Source organism: Dreissena polymorpha, chromosome 10 (assembly GCF_020536995.1).
Source record: "Dreissena polymorpha isolate Duluth1 chromosome 10, UMN_Dpol_1.0, whole genome shotgun sequence".
Taxonomy (NCBI): domain Eukaryota; kingdom Metazoa; phylum Mollusca; class Bivalvia; order Myida; family Dreissenidae; genus Dreissena; species Dreissena polymorpha.
This window is the reverse complement of record NC_068364.1, coordinates 89,889,781-89,897,440: the sequence shown is the minus strand read 5'-3', so window position 1 is coordinate 89,897,440 and position 7,660 is coordinate 89,889,781.

Sequence of the window (7,660 nt, the reverse complement as noted above, 5' to 3'; positions counted from 1 at the left end):
CATTTACCATAGACAAATAAAACATTGTATAAGTTTAAACATATGTTTGTATGCAGAAATCTGCAAATGTAACCGAGTTTACCAATGGCTATTATTTGTTAAACTGCTCCGGTTCTTTTGAACAGCAGTAATGTACGTGACGTAGCGTGTGACGAACAAGAAAGTTTATCGAGTTCATAAACTCATTTGAAAATAGTAATAGATTGGCATAAGGGTCTTTATTTAACTATGCTAAAATAATAATTAAAGACCCTAGATGCAAAATCGTCAATTATTGGGTTAAATGGATTATTTATGGATTTTAAAGGATTATTAAAGGTAAGATACTAGTTCGAACGTGTTTTGGGTTTTGTTTGTACTTTTGTCGTTTACGGTTTTGGGAGAAATACTTTTAACATGGGCGCCATTGATGCATCGGATCATACACGGCATATCCATAACATTATATAAAAAATCACGTTCTGCGCGTCCTTAAATTCGTCGTCTGAAGTCGGAAAACGTATTGCCCTGTAAATTAAGTCAAATAAAGTGTCAGTCGCTGCAATTGTCTGTTTACTTGTCGAAATGTTCAAGGTTGTCGATGGTTAGCTTTTATAATGTCGCGCGACTCGGCCATTTTGTGTAAGTTACCTCTCGGTTACTTGTACTTGCCCACCTAGAGAAGCAGGGTATGTTTTAACTGGGTTTTAACCGATCGGTATAACTTACCCAATTTTATACAAACGCTTACCGACCAGTAACCAACAAGTTACCGACTTTTAACCGCCGGTATGTGGTTAACCACCGGTTTAACTGTTTATACAATCGGGTGCTGAAAGCATAAAATAACATTGATCAGTTCCCTTACACTTGTAGATCAGATTATATTAACAATATTAGCATATATTTTCGATCTTACCGATAGTTTTGAAAAAAAAAATATTTCAACGGGTAAAAGTTTACAAGTCCGTGCGTAATATTATACGGATGTAATGATTTGTTGTTTGTGTCTGAGACCTCTATGTCTGTGTGGAAATGAGGTATATATTTAAAAATAGAAAATATATAAGTATTTCTTAGTGTATAGATTTTTTTCACGACGCTGGGTGATTTCTTTGCCTCAAGAGTATTTATTTATTAAATACTAAATATTACAAAAACTGCGATAATTGATGGCAATTAATTAACGAAAGGGTCAGTGCCGATGCTTTTGAAGAGGATGGATATAAAAGCATCAATTAAAGTTTATCTACAACACGACAATTGTGAATGTGGGTACGAAAAACAAATTGGGTAGACACATTGTGGGTACGAAAAAATTATGCAAAAAATGGGGTACGAAAAAAAAATTGAGTACGAAAAAATTGGTTAAAAAAATGTGTACGAAACAAATTTGGGTACGAACAAAATTTGGGTACGAACACAAATTTGGGTACGAAAACAAAATCGGGTACGAAATTAAATTGGGTACGACAAATTTTGGGTACGGAAAAAAATTGGGGGAACGGGGAAGTAGTACCTATGGGAAACTTGACCCACAATCGCACATTTTCGGCCCTTTCCGTCAATCATCGGATAAGTACCTCGAAGGCAATAGTATGAAGCGGTACTGCGGTCATATGCGCGTCAAAATGTAAGCGAAATATGTTAACAAATCGGTAGCCTGTCAGGAATGTTTGAATTAACAAAGAAAATCGTATATTGATGTAAGTTTTTTTGAAGAAATGTGCAAAAAATATTTTAAATAAGCGATGGTGATATTTTTCTCAGCCACATATTGTTAATAGTTTGATATCACAAAATGAAAGTGAAAGTAGAACTGTAAAAAATGACAACCCGTCAACGAATTGTTTTTGCTGGCACGAGAGGGTGATTACACTCAATGTGTTCACATTTTTACCATAGGCTTTGTCAATGACCTTTATAGTATGGGTGGCTTTGTTATTATTTATTGTTATCATCTACCTGCATGATTGTGTATATGTTTACAATACACAAAGCATAAATAATGATATAAATATACTGATTGAGCTTATAATAATCTGAGAACTATAGCCAGGTCAATTAAGGACTTAAAATACATTTTTTGTCCTGATTTCATGAAGACTTGACCATGCATATCCTAGATTTCTAAAGCAAAGCCCTGATCTGGCACATTGGTAACATTAATGTTAAACTGTTACCAGGCTTCTGAAATTTGTTGTTATTGAACTATGTTAGGAAATCTAAATCAGGCACTGATTTTCCTTGTTTTAAAACAGTCAGAGATCAGTTGTGGCCTCTCGGTAATGACCCATTTTTGCTTACTTGTCACACCCTGAAAACTTTCCACACTTCTATAATAGCAAATCAGGATTTAGGTTATCTTCAATGGTACATTTAAACTTTAGCTCCGTTACAAAAGTGCTGGTAAAGTTAAGTCACATATTTAAATCTAGGCCATGTCAAAATCAAAGTGTCAAAGACAAATGAAAGATGCGTTCATTAATTATTGTCAAATTGTTTACATGTAATACTGCTGTGAGTTTTTATATAATATAACTGTTGACCATCATGTGAGAGAAAATTTACATTATCTTAGTATATCAGGTTTAGCAGCCTTTTACTTTTAGATAACAAAGTTGGCTAGCTTTCAATGTCCCTTCTGGGGATCAAATCCGCAGCGCAACCTCATGCAATCAAAGTCGACACTCTACCACTATCTTTTAGGAAGATTCTGAAATTTTTCGATCCCTCGAGAGCAACCAAACCAAGAAATAAGTCAAATATTGCAGACTCGGTTTTATTGAGTCGGTTCATGAGAGATAATGGAACTCAATTGGTCATTTTCGGCTCGGGTACTACTTACATGTACCCCGAGTACTCTTAAATACATGTTATTACTTCAATTCATTTGTAAGCAGTCACCATCTGATATAAAAATGGCACTAAATGACAGGGTTTTATCTCATGTTGACAAGATGTGTTGTTGTTTTTTAAAAGTTATATATATCAATAAATGTCCACCTTTTTGAAAGACATTCGTGCATTCCAGATACCGCTTTGAGAGTAAAAGCTCCTATTTGCGAACTCAACAATTAATTTTAGACGCGCTAATATATATGGTATATATGTTGATTTATATAGGTTGCAGTAGTATAACGGTGTCTGACTCGCATTTTTGAGGCCTCGAGTTTGATTCTTATTCGTTGAGCCTTTTAATTTTAGCCTTCCCAATACCTGTGCACTCGTTCTACCCAGGAATTTTTTCTGCAAACATGAAGTAAGCGCCAGGCTTTCGAAACAGTAATTCTTATTTAGATTGAAGCATAATGCGCTGAAGCAGATTTTACTTTCGAATACGTTTGAGAACTATTGAATTTAATACAGATAAACTTGCAAATGACGGGATTTTATGCACTATCTGTAGCTGATGTTCAGCAGCAAACGGCATCGTTCCTGCTATCTCCACGAAACAAGTGCACCGTCGATGCTAGATATGCCTCTACTTTTGTGTATATATTCAAAGTCTTAAAAGTGCTAATTTCATTCTTACATGCCCTTGTTTTTTACTCTCCATCCCAGAGGAAAGAGGTCTTGATTTGAATCCAGTTGACGGGGTCAGAGGATGAAGCAATTATATAAAAATGATTATATAAAATGTTGCTTTTCTCTATCCCTAACGTAATCAAATACATGTGAAAATTTCAGTAAAATAATATGTGTTTCTACATACATTATCATACATGTACATGAACATGTAATTATACAATAGTAATAACATGCATAATTGGAGGCTATAATATGACATCAAACTTAGACTCGCCATCTATTTTAGTTATTTAAGTCAATTAAACTGTTAATACATACAGGACTGTTTATTCAAATACTTAAACATGGAAATGGTGAGTCACATTTATTGGCAAACGCTTTAGTACATAGCCAAACAACATATATAAAACATGTAATGACGGTGTAAATAAATGCATATTCAACTATTGTGATGGGAAGTATGAGGTATATGATGGACATGGCAATAATTAATGGTTGTGTTAATGTTCACAAAACTTTGCAATGTAGTTAGGATACAAATGTGTACATACGTTAAATCTAAAATGTACATGAAAAACATATACATGGAAGACAAAGCATTAATAAACAAATAATTAAGATTGCCCACTGACTTAAACTACTTATGCAAATAATTAAAGAGTTTTGGCCCTGTTTAATTTTACAAAACAATGTCCATGCATTCCTAAACGTGTACGTGTGCTTTGGCAATTGACTAATTTCATAAATGAACCCATAGATAAACATATTGTCATTCACGCGATGATAATTGAGAGCGTTAACACGAGTCTGATCTTATAAATCGTGTTGAGTCATCACGTTATGTAACTAATACATGCATCATTAAAATGTTCAGAGCTGTTATTCATATTCCGACCCACGACAGTGATTTATTTATTAAAGAAGTTGATATTGACGTAATATAAAACGTAAAATAAAACTGATAATCCTTATGTTTGGTGAAATGCCAAAATATGTTTACAATGAACAAATACACACGCTCTGTTCAATCTTAAGCTTTTAGCAAAAACCATCATTTGCATTTTTAGCGTTGGATGACATTGGTCATTGAGGTAAGTGTTTCGTTTATTTTATTTTGTTTGATGATTCATAAACATTCTAAAGCTCAAATAGTATCATCGATCTAATCTACAGTTTAAGTTGTAATCGGTGTTCACAATATTTTAATAGTGTTGATTATTTGTATTGTTGTATATTGATTTTGCTGTTTTGTTATTAATTGATTCGAATCACCATTGGTTAAGACTGAATGTTGGCGCCATGTTGTTCAGTTGAAGCGGCGCGATTCGATTCTTTTCAGATATGAAAAATCGTCCTATTGGCCGATATGATCATTTATCCTGTCACATGCCTTTAAATCAGCCTGATAACCAAGTAACATAATAGCCCAAAAGATATTATGCTAGTTGACCACGTGACCTCGAATATCCGTCAGTCGCTCTCCGATGACGGACTACTTTTTTCGATTAAAAAAACTAAATACCTTATTGGGACGCATCATGAATGTTATCGTTATATGATATATCATCCTTTTCGTATTTATCATATTCATTTACTTGTGAATTCGCACTAGAGAATCGTTAACGCATATCTGTATACATCCCTGAAGAAGTCATACGACCCCACTTTCACTGTTGTTATCTTCATGCATAGGTCATTGGTTTTATATCGTTCAATTTCATTTTATTTCATCTCTGATAGGTGTTTCTTGTTAAATTTATTTTTAGCAATCGCATAAACAACAAAGGTATGTATTATGGATCCTTTACACCCATTATTGCTCCTTCTTCCTGTATTTGCGCGATGATGATCTGAAATATTAACTTTATGACGCTATATTTTTAAATCTTTTTCTATAAAGAAGGAATGTAGTACATACTTGTTAGTAGTTTCATTTCATCGTGCCTCAAAAAGTCGTAACTCTCTTGCTCTGGTATCTTTCCTACCATTGAGTAATTAAATGATAATTAAATGAATGCGTTTTAATTCTCTTTTATTATTGTTAAATTTGAGTTACAATGCTTTGAGGTTAATTTTTATTTACACTTAAATGTAACATGAATATTGCAGGGCCAAGTGTGAGGTTGAGCGCCTCTTAAACCCGGTTACACCCCCATTGCTTGCATGAACGTTCCAAGGCGGTTGACCCCAGCTTTATTCTATTTGTGTTTATGTTGTTTGTATTGTGGTGTTTTGTACTGTTTTGGCAATTGGTAACTTGCCTTAAATAAAGGACCAAATGATTGGTTATGATAATAATTCAATACTGCTCCAGCAGCTGAGTTTCACTTCATTATATTGATCACGCAATTGATGATATTACAGAACCAGCTTTCCGTATTTATTATATTCATTTACTTGATTACGCAATTTATGACGTATCTAGTATGACGTCATTTCTCAGACGAAACACACTATCTAGTTTCTCTCAGGATTTTAGGGACAACAATTTTGACGTGGTGGTTTTAACAGATTTTTTTTAATTTTTAAGCAACGAACGAATCATAAACGTATTTCGGATTGTGTGTTTATAATTTATAATTGTAATCTTCGATTGGAATAAAATAATTTGCTGCGGCATGATTACGATTTCGTAAATCAGGTTTGGGTCAGATTGGTTAGCATTCGATACAAACGCTATCAAAAAAAAATGTGTTTTAAAATACATTTCGATAATAGGGATGGAAGAAGAACGAACAGAAAATGTTTTCAACAAAGGGATGGAAGAACAGAAAATGGATGTCTATATCGTTGTAACTTTATTGTTATAATCAATGGATTAAAGTTGTCATTAAGGTTAATAAAATTTAGTTTGGTTTGCTGCAGCATTTACCAAGAAAAATATCACATTCAGGATTCTTTTTTTATCTCTTTTCATATTTTCAATAGGCAGGTATTTAAAAGAACAGTTTTAAAGTGGAACTTTTTTTTACGTGAAACAATCGGTAGTTATTCGGTCGTTAGGGAATGTTATGTACATGTAGGAGGCCCGACAAGAATAATTATATATGTCAAAAATCATTTGTCTTTGATATAAAATGAGTCAACGACATGTGGCCAGATAAATAGAATAATAGGTTGGTGACGTGGATGTTCGGGCCACCCGCTAAATTCCTCCGCTTGTCAGATAACCATCCTCAATCCACGTCAAAACCTATTATTCTCTATATATATCGGCTAGATAGGAAAAATCTGTCAATTTGTATCTTATCGATATGTTATTTTTATATCATCCTCACTCTAAACCATAGGTATGTATATGTATATATACATCAATGCAGATTATATTTAAACATATTTTTTATTAAATAATATGCACGACATGGTTACATAAATCATTAAAGTAGGACACAAGAAATTTATTCATCGTACATGGCGTACGAAATCACGCACGCAAATTGTGTCAAATATTAAATAATATATATATATAACTTTTATTTATTATACTATTGAATAGCATTAAATTTAAAACTGAAATTAAATGTACGTTCATTATCAACTGTGAATACTATATATAACAACAGGGCCCTAGTCATGTCAGTAAATAAATTTGGCTTGTATTATTATTTCTCGCTTGAAACAACGCTTCTTATAAAAAATATAAATGATATCAGTGAATAGTTTAACTAGTTACAGGTATAAAAAGTTGTTTATTTCCACTTATATATCCTATAAATAGTGAAACAGGTCGGCTGTTTGTTCTTTAACTTTAAGATTCCAATAAAAATATGCAATTACATGCAGTGTTCCCAAATCTATTTTTACACAGGGAGTCATGGTAACGCGTCATGCATTAAAAGTCTAACCCAAGTCACAACGAGGCTGTGATCGCACGGCACTCTCACGACATCAAACATATTTAGAATACCGAGGCGTCATTGCATCGAACGTGCGATCATTTTGAAATGTTCATCCATAATAAAAAATCCATTCCAAAGACACATTTTTTGAAAATTTAAAGACCATTTTTCAAACTAACAAATATTGGGAAAAACTCCTGTAACTAGTAAAAATGGAGGTTCAATAGATTTATATTATAATTGTTTTCATCAGTTTAAAAGTAAAATGCTTCGATTATTTCTGATTATGCATTACTTTCAATTATGTTATG